Source organism: Podarcis erhardii (assembly GCF_964252035.2).
Source record: "Podarcis erhardii genome assembly, chromosome: 2".
In the NCBI taxonomy this organism is placed as follows: Eukaryota; Metazoa; Chordata; class Lepidosauria; order Squamata; family Lacertidae; genus Podarcis; species Podarcis erhardii.
In genome coordinates, this window is record NC_138498.1 from 1534770 (window position 1) to 1546531 (window position 11762).

General features: G+C 44.9%; 1 protein-coding gene across 4 annotated transcripts in view; it reads right to left on the minus strand.

Annotated features, from left to right (window-relative positions):
- Positions 1-11762, minus strand: part of OLFM2 (olfactomedin 2) — a 217498-nt gene that overhangs the window by 85163 nt on the left and 120573 nt on the right. Inside the window, exon 1 of one of the 4 annotated variants that reach the window (XM_081851765.1) lies at positions 11263-11449. The exons of the other annotated variants lie outside the window; for them this stretch is intronic. The gene's annotated coding sequence lies outside the window, so the exon portion shown is untranslated. Of the gene's footprint in view, positions 1-11262; positions 11450-11762 lie in introns of those variants that run through there. 4 annotated transcript variants of the gene reach the window in all.

Genomic DNA, 11762 nt, shown 5'->3' on the forward strand with positions numbered 1-11762 from the left:
TCACTGCTTTGTGGGGCCAGAGGCAAAAGTGGGCAGACCAGGGAATGCAAATGTACCCTTTGTCCAGTAGACTCGTCTCTACACACACTCACTCACAGAGACCTCTCTATCCTACCCTCCTCCCTCCTCTCCTCACTGCATGTTTAATTGGGGTTTAAAGCCCTCATTAAACATGGGGCAGTTCTGTTTGGGGCCAGATATGGATTGGCCCCATAATGATCCAAGCTGGCTTGTGGTTGCTCTGTGGTTGCCATATCAGCCCCTAGATCAGGGGGGCTGAGCACAGCCCTACCCCTAGGCACAAGGGGTTCACACCCACCCACCCCTCACATTTTAAAGTCATAGTGGAGGGGGTTGGGCTGGCTAGCCCCATCCACCGCTGGTATTTGGCAACCAATGGTTGTCCAACCTCTACTCCATAATGGCAAAATGCATTGCGAGAAAATATTAATTTTTGGAATTCTACGACAGCCAAAACCATTGCAGCCCTTTTCTCTATGAAAAAAATGCTGCAAACAAGACCATACTTTTTTTTCTTTTTTTAAAAAAACCCAGTCCATTTATTTTCACATATGCTAATGCCAAATGTTGATTTTGCTGCAGGAGCACGGACACTCAGCAGAAGGGACGTTTGTCAAAAGCTGGCAGTGTGTTCTCGCTGTTCTCCCAGGCACGTCGGCGGAGGCAGGAAATATTGCCTTTGTTGTGAAAGCTCTCCCCTGCCTGCTCCCCCTCCCTGGCCAGACTCTCTTTTGACACCACAAGATGTGCAGATTCCATCCCTTGCTTTTCAGAGCTTGGAGCTTATCAATTATGGAGGATGCAGCAAAAATGCCCACATTCCTTGGAAAGGAAACAGCAAGGTCTGGGAATCTGGGATGGTGTCATAGCTGGAGTATTACTTTTACCAGGGAGAGCCAGCTTCAAATCCCAACTTGGCCAGGAAGCTTATTTTGTTGCCCCCGGCACACCAGTCACCACTTCTCAGCCCAGCCAGATTTGATATGAGGATTGGGAGCTACACCTCCATATGTGCTACTTTGAGATCCTTGGTGAGCTAAAAGTTGTGGGGTGGGGTGGTTGTCACCAATGGAAGCTAAGGCGGTAAAATATCAATATGGACTCAGATTGGCCAAAATATTGTGAAATTATAGAATATGATGGTGAAAACCTGAAACTACAGAGTTTTGAGAAATTGAAACCTAAAGTCCGAGACTGGTTACATTATTACCAGATTAATGAAACCTTTAAGCAGGACAGGAAACTAGGATTTCAGAAGGAGAGGTCAAAGTTAGAAACAGAATTGCTAGAACCCAATACTAAGAATCTGTCTAGAATGTATAATTTGCTGCTAAAATGGAACACACAGGATGAAACGGTTAAATCAGCTATGATTAAGTGGGCACAAGATGTTGGTCATGATATTATGTTTGCTGACTGGGAGCAGTTATGGACCACAGGTATTAAATTTACGGCATGTAGTGCCTTGAAAGAGAATATAATGAAAATGATCTATAGGTGGTACATGACCCCAGTCAAGCTTGCAAAGATATATCACTTGCCCAATAACAATTGTTGGAAGTGTAATGAATGCGAAGGAACTTTTTATCATCTTTGGTGGACCTGCCCGAAGATTAAGGCCTACTGGGAAATGATCTATAATGAAATTAAGAAAATCCTTAAGTGGACATTTATAAAGAAACCAGAGGCTTTTCTCTTGGGCATGGTGGGCCAAACGATTCCAAAGAAAGATAGAACATTCTTTATGTACGCAACAACAGCAGCAAGAATTCTTTTGGCGAAGTATTGGAAGACTAAAGAAGTACCTACTCTGGAAGAATGGCAGACCAAGGTGACTGAATTTATGGGACTGGCAGAGATGACCGGCAGAATCCGTGACCAGAAGAGAGAGACAGTGGAAGAAGACTGGAAAAAATTCAAAATCTATCTTAAAAATTGTTGCAAAATTTCGGAATGTTAAGATGTCAAGGGATTAGATATAAAGAATTACAGCTGTAAAAATTGAAATTTAGAAAAAAGCTCTAAAGAGAATTAAATATAAAAAGGGATGAAGGATTGCTAAAAAATTTTAAAATAAGGATGCAGTGAAGGGGAGGTTTGGGGAAGTCGCGTTATGTTTGTTTGTTTTTTGTTTATGTTGTAAAATTAATAAAAATTATTTTTTTAAAAAAAAAAAGTTGTGGGGTGGACTGGATGACCTGCAGGGGACCTTCTCATCCAGTGATTCTATGAACAACAGGGCCTAGACAGCCCCAGCCAGCACAGCCAATGGTCACAGGTGATTTGTGAGTTGTAGTCCAGCAACATCTGGAGACTGCACCTTTGCCTAAGCTCAGCTTGTATAACTGTAAGCAAACCCAAGTATAAAAAGGAAAAACAACTGCCAAGAAATATCCAGGGCTCTGTTTCCAAATGGAAACAAAATCTGGGTGAGCGCTGCACCCCAGGAACATCTCACTGGTCACAGAATAGAGGAGACCTGCAACAACATAAGTACATGAGAGAGCACAGTCTGCAATGGAAGAGGACGCCCTAGTCTCTTTCAGTGGAACTGTTTGTGGGATAGCTGAAATACAGGCAGCAGTTCATTTCTTTAAAATCCTTTTGACTGTGTTGAGAACATGACACACATTACATGAAACTTAACATGCAGAATATCACACTGCTTGGGGAATTCATGAAATGTAAATATTTGCAAGGTTGAGGGCAGGATCTGGTCTGTGCCCTGTGCAGGGCAGCATAGATACCAGGTACCAGCGCAACTCAGTGACACAGTGGCCTTGTACCATCTCTGTTGAGAGGCATCAACACCAGTTGAAACAAATTACAGGGGGACAAATGTCAGGTTCTGCACTTAGGTAGGAAGAACCAGATGCACAAATATAAGGCGGGGGACACCTGGCTTACTAGCAATACATGTGAAAAGGATCTAGGGGTCTTGGTGAACCAAAAGCTTAAAATGTGTCAACAGTGTGATGCAGCAGCAAAAAATGTCAATGCTATTCTTTTTTTATAATAATTTCTATTAATTTTAACATATAAATTATAATACATACCACAAAACTTCACCACTTATACAATCTTTTTTTGGACTTCCATCAGCACCTCTGATGATCCACCGTTTTAACTACTTCTTGTGCATTTCTTAAATTCATATTGCCTTTAATTATCATAACTAACCAACCTCCCCTTTATCAATTTTTGCAATAGTTCCAATAATTCCCCTCACAAAACTTCTTGCAAACCTACAAATGTAGTCTGATCATCACATTTGCTTTTCAAATAGTCTGTAAATTTACACCAGTCTTCTGTGAATTTCTGGTCACTCAGATTTTGAATCCTTCCTGTTAGTTTATCTAGTTCTGCATAGTCCATTAATTTCATCCTCCACAATGTCAATGCTATTCTCAGCTGCATCAAGTAGTAGTCCTGTTGTATTCTGCCTTGATCAGATCCCACCTGGAGAACTGCATCCAATTCTGGGCACCACAGTTTTAGACAGATCATGTTGACAAGCTGGAACAGGTACAGAAGAGGGGAACCAAGATGTTCAAAGGTATGGAAAGCAAGCCTGATAAGGAAGAGTTGAAGGAGCTGGGTATGTTTATCCTGGACAGGAGGAGACTGAGAGGAGTTATGATAGCTATCTTCCAATATCTCAAAGGCTGTCCCATGGAAGAGTGAATAAGCTTAATTTTTTTCTTGCTCTGGAGGGTAGGATTGAAACCAATGGTTTCAAGTTACAAAAAAGGAGATTCTGACTAAACATCAGGAAGAACTTTCTGACAGTAAGAGCTGTTAGACAGTGACACAGTCTCCCAGGGGAGGTTGTAGATTCTCCTTTGGAGGTTTGTAAGCAGAGGTCGGATGGGCACCCGTCATGGATGCTTTAGCTGAGATTCCTGCATCACAGGGGGTCGGTCTAGATGACCCCTGGGGTCCCTTCCAAGTCTAAAATTCTTTGAATCTGTGATTCCTCTGGTTGGCCCCTGTAAGAACAGGATGCTGGACAAGATAGATCCATGCTCTTATGACAGTAACATGGGACAGGAAGGAAGGGTGCTGAGGGGGAAAGAATAATCTTTTTGGTTTTTTACTCCGGCCAGAGGAGGAGGTCAATGTTCACATGTGCTGACTGGCGAAGCCAATCTAGAAGCACCTTCACTGCATTAAATCATTGATGAGGAACTCATCAAAGTTCCTCTCCCTGGTTCTTGGAACTATTCCCAGGCCAAACCCCACCCTGGCCATGCGTCACACCCTGCGAGTTTTTGCCCAGGCTGCAATGCGTCCTTGGGCGGCTCCTCATTGCCTGCATGGGTGAGAGAGAGATTTGTGTGAGTGTGTCCAGGAACAAGCCTCCTGTACAAAGGTCATTTACATCCATTGCTCCACCCCCTTTTGCCTCTGACCCCGCCCACCACTGTCATGTGGCCCTTGGAAGGTTGCCCAGAAGAGAATGCAACCTCCAAAGCTGGACACGTTTGCCCACCTCTGGATTACGACTAACACATTCTTTACCCAAAACAAAACAAATTCCTTCCAGTAGCACCTTAAAGACCAACTAAGTCAGTTCTTGGTATGAGCTTTCGTGTGCATGCACACTTCTTCAGATACAATGGACTTCCATTTCATCTGAAGAAGTGTGCATGCACACGAAGAAGCGTATCTGTCAGAGTCACCCGTGGTCCCAGCTCACAAGAGACCAAAGTCCACTGCAGCTTATGTACAAAAGCTTTTATTGAAGAACATTATTAGCTTTACATCCGAGGTCCGTGACTCTACGTCTGTTACACTTAGACCGCCGAAGTCCCCTCTGAGTCACTCCCGCCTCGACACCAGTTTAAGAGGCTTGTACTGGTCCACCTCTTTCTCTCTTTCCTTTTCCGCAGGGTCTTTCTGCCCCCCTGTGTTCTCTCCCTTCGGGACTCTCCAGAGGCTGAATCCTCTGCCGCCTCCTCCCCCCTCCTTCGGGCTTTGGGACCAGGCTCCTCCCCAGGACTCTCTTCATTTCCGCGCGCCTCCCATTTTGAACTTGGCGCGCGTACGTTGCTCCTGTCCTTCCTTTCGACAGTTACACTGCCCTCGATACTACTTTCCTCCCCTTCCGGCAGGACGTTTTGCCCTGATCTCCTTCCCCTCTCTGCTTCCTGTTCTGCTCCTTCTGACACACTGGTCACTCCTCCCCCCTCACTCCGTTCCAGCGGAGCAGCCGGTCTCGCTCTCCAACTCCCACTGGGGGTTCCCCCTTCGTTTCCCTGCTCCTGACTGCTTCCCCCTCTAGCTTCCCTTGGCTTGACCAGAGGGGCTCCCTTTTGGGAGTCCTCCGATTCACTGGACGGACTCATGGACAATCTTGGGTCATTGTCATCCTCTTCCTCGTCAGTCTGGAATCCTTCCCCCTCACTCTGCGTCTCTCTCCCTGAACCCCTGACAGTATCTGAAGAAGTGTGCATGCACACGAAAGCTCATACCAAGAACTGACTTAGTTGGTCTTTAAGGTGCTACTGGAAGGAATTTGTTTTGTTTTGACTATGGCAGACCAACACGGCTACCTATCTGTAACATTCTTTACCCCTCCAGGATAAAAGCTCTGGGAAAATCAACCTGTTTCAGTAAATTTGCAACAAAGATCAGTGTAAATCGAGGTGATTAGCTGCCGCTCTCTCTCCAGGATGCTGCTGAGAAACCTCTAGCCATACATCACCCTCATTTGATGTGAATTGGCCGTCCTAGCTCTTAACAGCATGCACAATGGAGCCAGTTCACACATTCAGCTGTTGCTTACCTCCCAAGTTAATTGAATGAGAAGGCAGAAACCCGAGGCAAGAGAGTGGACTATGTATTCATTCCAACTGCAGGTAAGCAGATTTCCACTATAAAAAAATATATCCCTGAAAGTAAATAGCAAGCACAGTCCAGCAATCTCCTTGCTCTGCTGGTTTTCTGCTTGCAGGGAGGTTTCTGTGTTTGTTTGCTCAATAATATGTGGCAGCTGAATGGACAGTCCATTCTACCGCTTCAGGTCTCTTGCAACTCATTCTGCTACATGTGGTGACCAGGCCCAAATATGGAGTGATCGAGTGATGTATAATCAAAGTGAGGCATCTAATCTGTACAAGGAAAGAGTTCCAAATGGCCACTTTCTTCTGTTGTAACAGTTACTGGAATTAATGTTATATATTTTATTGTGGGCACCCAAGTACATAGGCACTTGCTGGCTCATCAGAATTTCCTTCTGGTGTGGAAGAATTGAAAACATTTTCTTTCCACCCCTGCAAACTGGCATATAGTCAAATTCCCAAATCAGATTTCTCTCTCCTTTACATGCGAAAGTCACAAGAACAAACACTGGCTTATCTATAATCATTGCTTCTAACACACACAGAGGGAAGGGGGGGCCTCTGATGATTCCAGCTTGGCTCTGAAGTATAAGGGCAAAAATCTCTTGGAAGGCAAATTCCTTTGCTAGTAAAACATAGTTGCTTTCAAAAGGTGCAAGCCCTCAAATTTCCCTTGTGGCATTTTTTAAATGCTTTTGTAGGAGAAGTTAGCAGTTTCATACACTCAAATCTTTTCTGGCACATAAACCACAAATGGCCTGAGGGCAACCGGTTATGAGCAAAGAAAAACTTTGAATCAAACTCCCAATCGCTTCTCTCCCCCCCCCCCCACTTTCTCTCCACTGTTTTACATTAATAATATTGATAAGCTACACAAATCACATTCTCAGAAGCGTCAACTACAAATGATTCAGGACAGAACTTCATATGAAGCAGGCATGCCCAGGTTTTCAGGGCTAACAAGGGGTTGGGGGGCAGCTGCAGGGAAGACTGGCAGCAGGGAGGGGTGATGTACTCTTCCCATACTTTCCTACAAGCTACCCCTCACCCCCCAAAAAATTCACTGTTAGGTTCACAAGACTAGAAATAGGACCCCAGAAACAAGGAATTGGGGTGGGAAACAGACAAGGAGGGCATTCAACAAGGGGAAATTTTAGGGTACAGAGTGGATTAAGAGCCCACCCCACCCCACCACCCCACTGACTGATGCCTCCTCCACTCTACATTTATGCCAGAATGAGGAAGTACGTTTACATAATATGTGCAGTTCTGCACTGAAGTTCACATGCAATTGTGGCTGTCAAGTGATAAGCTACTTTGGTTGATCAATTATCTTAAAAATTTTAAACTGCACAATATCAGCATAAGCTGCTTATTCAGGTCCTGGGAGGAACTGCAAAATTAGTTAGCTGCTGAATTATCAAAAGTTAACCACTCATTACTAGTAAGCTAATTTAAGAAAGAAAGAAGTTTTTCTCTACAGTGGTACCCCTGGTTACGTACTTAATCGTTCTGGAGGTCCGTTCTTAACCTAAAACTGTTCTTAACCTGAAGCACCACTTTAGCTAATGGGGCCTCCTCCTGCTGCTGCGCCGCCGGAGCACGATTTCTGTTCTCAACCTGAAGCAAAGTTCTTAACCTGAAGCACTATTTCTGGGTTAGCAGAGTCTGTATCCTGAAGGATATGTAACCCAAGGTACCCCTGTATTGCAGTAACACACCAGAAACAAAATAGCCTTAACAAACATGATAAATTGTGCCCTATTCAGTAACGCATCAAAACCATTAGATTCCAGCGCATGTATCAGTGCTGTTTATTCCGAGACATATGTTCCAATTATTAGGCCAGTGATACACATTGAAATGGAAATGTTTATCTAAAAAGTGTGTAGTTTTAATAAAAACATCAAAACCAAAAGAGCCTAAAGAACAATTGTGCCCTGTGCCCTGAACCAAACTAGTCACCACCAATAACACCACCATCAAATCATAGAATCATAGAATCATAGAATCATAGAGTTGGAAGAGACCACAAGGGCCATCGAGTCCAACCCCCCTGCCAAGCAGGAAACACCATCAGAGCACTCCTGACATATGGTTGTCAAGCCTCTGCTTAAAGACCTCCAAAGAAGGAGACTCCACCACACTCCTTGGCAGCAAATTCCACTGTCGAACAGCTCTTACTGTCAGGAAGTTCTTCCTAATGTTTAGCTGGAATCTTCTTTCTTGTAGTTTGGAACCATTGCTCCGTGTCCGCTTCTCTGGAGCAGCAGAAAACAACCTTTCTAACTCCTCTATGTGACATCCTTTTATATATTTGAACATGGCTATCATATCACCCCTTAACCTCCTCTTCTCCAGGCTAAACATGCCCAGCTCCCTTAGCCGTTCTTCATAAGGCATCGTTTCCAGGCCTTTGACCATTTTGGTTGCCCTCCTCTGGACACGTTCCAGTTTGTCAGTGTCTTTCTTGAACTGTGGTGCCCAGAACTGGACACAGTACTCCAGGTGAGGTCTGACCAGAGCAGAATACAGTGGCACTATTACTTCCCTTGATCTAGATGCAATACTCCTATTGATGCAGCCCATAATTGCATTGGCTTTTTTAGCTGCCGCGTCACACTGTTGGCTCATGTCAAGTTTGTGGTCAACCAAGACTCCTAGATCCTTTTCACATGTACTGCTCTCAAGCCAGGTGTCACCCATCTTGTATTTGTGCCTCTCATTTTTTTTGCCCAAGTGCAATACTTTACATTTCTCCCTATTAAAATTCATCTTGTTTGTTTTGGCCCAGTTCTCTAATCTGTCAAGGTCGTTTTGAAGTGTGATCCTGTCCTCTGGGGTGTTAGCCACCCCTCCCAGTTTGGTGTCATCTGCAAATTTGATCAGGATGCCCTTGAGTCCATCATCCAAGTCGTTGATAAAGATGTTGAATAAGACCGGGCCCAAGACAGAACCCTGTGGCACCCCACTAGTCATTCTTCTCCAGGATGAAGAGGAACCATTGATGAGCACCCTTTGGGTTCGGTCAGTCAGCCAGTTACAAATCCACTGAGTGGTAGCATAGTCAAGTCCACATTTTACCAGCTTCTTTACAAGAATATCATGGGGCACCTTGTCAAATGCCTTGCTGAAATCAAGGTAGGCTACATCCACTGCGTTCCCTTCATCTACCAGGCTAGTAATTCTGTCAAAAAACGAGATCAGGTTAGTCTGACATGACTTATTTTTCAGAAATCCATGCTGACTATTGGTGATCACAGCATTTCTTTCTAGGTGCTCACAGACTGTTTGCTTAATGATCTGCTCCAGAATCTTCCCTGGTATTGATGTCAGACTGACTGGGCGGTAATTATTTGGGTCCTCTCTTTCCCCCTTTTGAAAATAGTGACAACATTTGCCCTCCTCCAGTCTGCCGGGACTTCGCCAGTTCTCCAGGAATTCTCAAAGATGACTGCTAGTGGTTCTGAGATCACATCTGCCAGTTCTTTTAATACTCTTGGATACAGTTCATCTGGCCCTGGAGACTTGAATACATCTAAACTAGCCAAGTATTCTTGTACTATCTCCTTAGTTATTCTGGGCTGTGTTTCCTCTGCTGAATCATTTGCTCCAAATTCTTCAGGTCGGGCATTGTTTTCTTTATGGGAGAAGACCGAGGCAAAGAAGGCATTGAGGAGTTCAGCCCTTTCTGTGTCCCCTGTTTGCATTTCACCATCTTCTCCTCTGAGTGACCCCACGTCTTCTTTGTTCTTCCTTTTGCTACAAACATACCCATAAAAGCCTTTTTTGTTTCAGTTTAGTCTGACACGACTTATTTTTCAGAAATCCATGCTGACTATTGGTGATCACAGTATTCCTTTCTAGGTGCTCACAGACTGTTTGCTTAATGATCTGCTCCAGAATCTTCCCTGGTATTGATGTCAGACTGACTGGGCGGTAATTATTTGGGTCCTCTCTTTTCCCCTTTTTGAAAATAGGGACAACATTTGCCCTCCTCCAGTCTGCCGGGACTTCGCCTGTTCTCCAGGAATTCTCAAAGATGACTGCCAGTGGTTCTGAGATCACATCTGCCAGTTCTTTTAATACTCTTGGATGCAGTTCATCTGGCCCTGGAGACTTGAATACATCTAAACTAGCCAAGTATTCTTGTACTATCTCCTTAGTTATTCTGGGCTGTGTTTCCTCTGCTGAATCATTTGCTCCAAATTCTTCAGGTCGGGCATTGTTTTCTTTATCGGAGAAGACTGAGGCAAAGAAGGCATTGAGGAGCCCTTTCTGTGTCCCCTGTTTGCATTTCACCATCTTCTCCTCTGAGTGACCCCACTGTTTCTTTGTTCTTCCTTTTGCTACAAACATACCCATAAAAGCCTTTTTTGTTTCAGTTTAGTCTGACACGACTTATTTTTCAGAAATCCATGCTGACTATTGGTGATCACAGCATTTCTTTCTAGGTGCTCACAGACTGTTTGCTTAATGATCTGCTCCAGAATCTTCCCTGGTATTGATGTCAGACTGACTGGGCGGTAATTATTTGGGTCTTCTCTTTTCCCCTTTTTGAAAATAGGGACAACATTTGCCCTCCTCCAGTCTGCCGGGACTTCGCCTGTTCTCCAGGAATTCTCAAAGATGACTGCCAGTGGTTCTGAGATCACACAGCCATAAATAAATTCGGGTAAGTAATACACCAGAACCAAAACAGTCACAGCCGGCGTCACAGCGTGTCTCAGTGGCGTAGCGTGGGTTGTCACCCCCCGGGGCAAGGCAAGTAATTTGCGCCCCCTAACCCGTGGATTTGCGCCCCCTAACGCGCCCCCTAACTCGTGGATTTGCGCCCCCTAACCCTAACCCCCAGATGTTGCGCCCGGTGCGGCCGGCCCCCAGTGCACCCCCCACGCTACGCCACTGGCATGTCTTTAACTTGCAGCCATGCTGTTTAAACTTTGCCATCACCAATCAATCAGTCCAAGGATACAATCATCCATGGTTAGCTATCTTGTGGAGCTCCCATCAATTTCAGTATCACAGACAACTCTGAGGCAAGGTAAGCTGCAGCAGCGATACACCCAGCATAGGTTGCTCCTTTCAGGACCCCCTTCCACAATCCACAAACCAGCAATTTGTGTCATTTCCCTCAACCTTGACATGGAAGATGCAGCCAGTAGATGGAGAAACCTTGGAGTTGGCATGGCCTGTCAAAAGCCAACTAAGTTATAACAAGAAAAGTGCTGGCATGAGATTGGCAACTGGAGAGAGAAAGGCAGGAGATCAAGGAGCTGTGTTTATCCTAATTTCCATCACCATATGCTTCTCTGGAACAATTTCAAATGCCAAAAGGAATCTATGAGGGATGGAGTAGTGGGGAATAGGATACTTTTATAGGCTACCAGCTGCTTACATTATTGTGTCAGCCATAAATCCACACTCCTCATGTCAACAGTGTCATGGAAACAGTGTGTGCATTTCAGAATCGGTGGTATGGCAAGAAGAGCATTGTGAAAGACTGGTCCAATCTTCAGCCTCCACATTCAGAAGGAATGTCGCCTATGAGGAAGGCTGGGCAGCAGCCATTCAAAGTGGAGGCTACGCCATGGCAACCCAGCTCTAGCTCCACCCACATATACTGTGATGTCATGTTAGTGTGTCATGAAGGTGGCACATGCTGAGGATGGGTGGGGCTTGCTGAGGCACAACTCTGCCCCATGAGATGTGGTGCAGTGGCTTCTCCATCCAAAGGCCCTGGGCAGGATCTAACCATGACAAGAGAATTTCCCCACTCTGATAGGTCCACTCAATACTTCTGAATTTCTAGTATCAACAGTCTTTCACCCTTGAGGAAAGCACAGCTCAGTAGTAGAAAAGCACAGCACAGCACAGCACAGCACAGCACAGCACAGC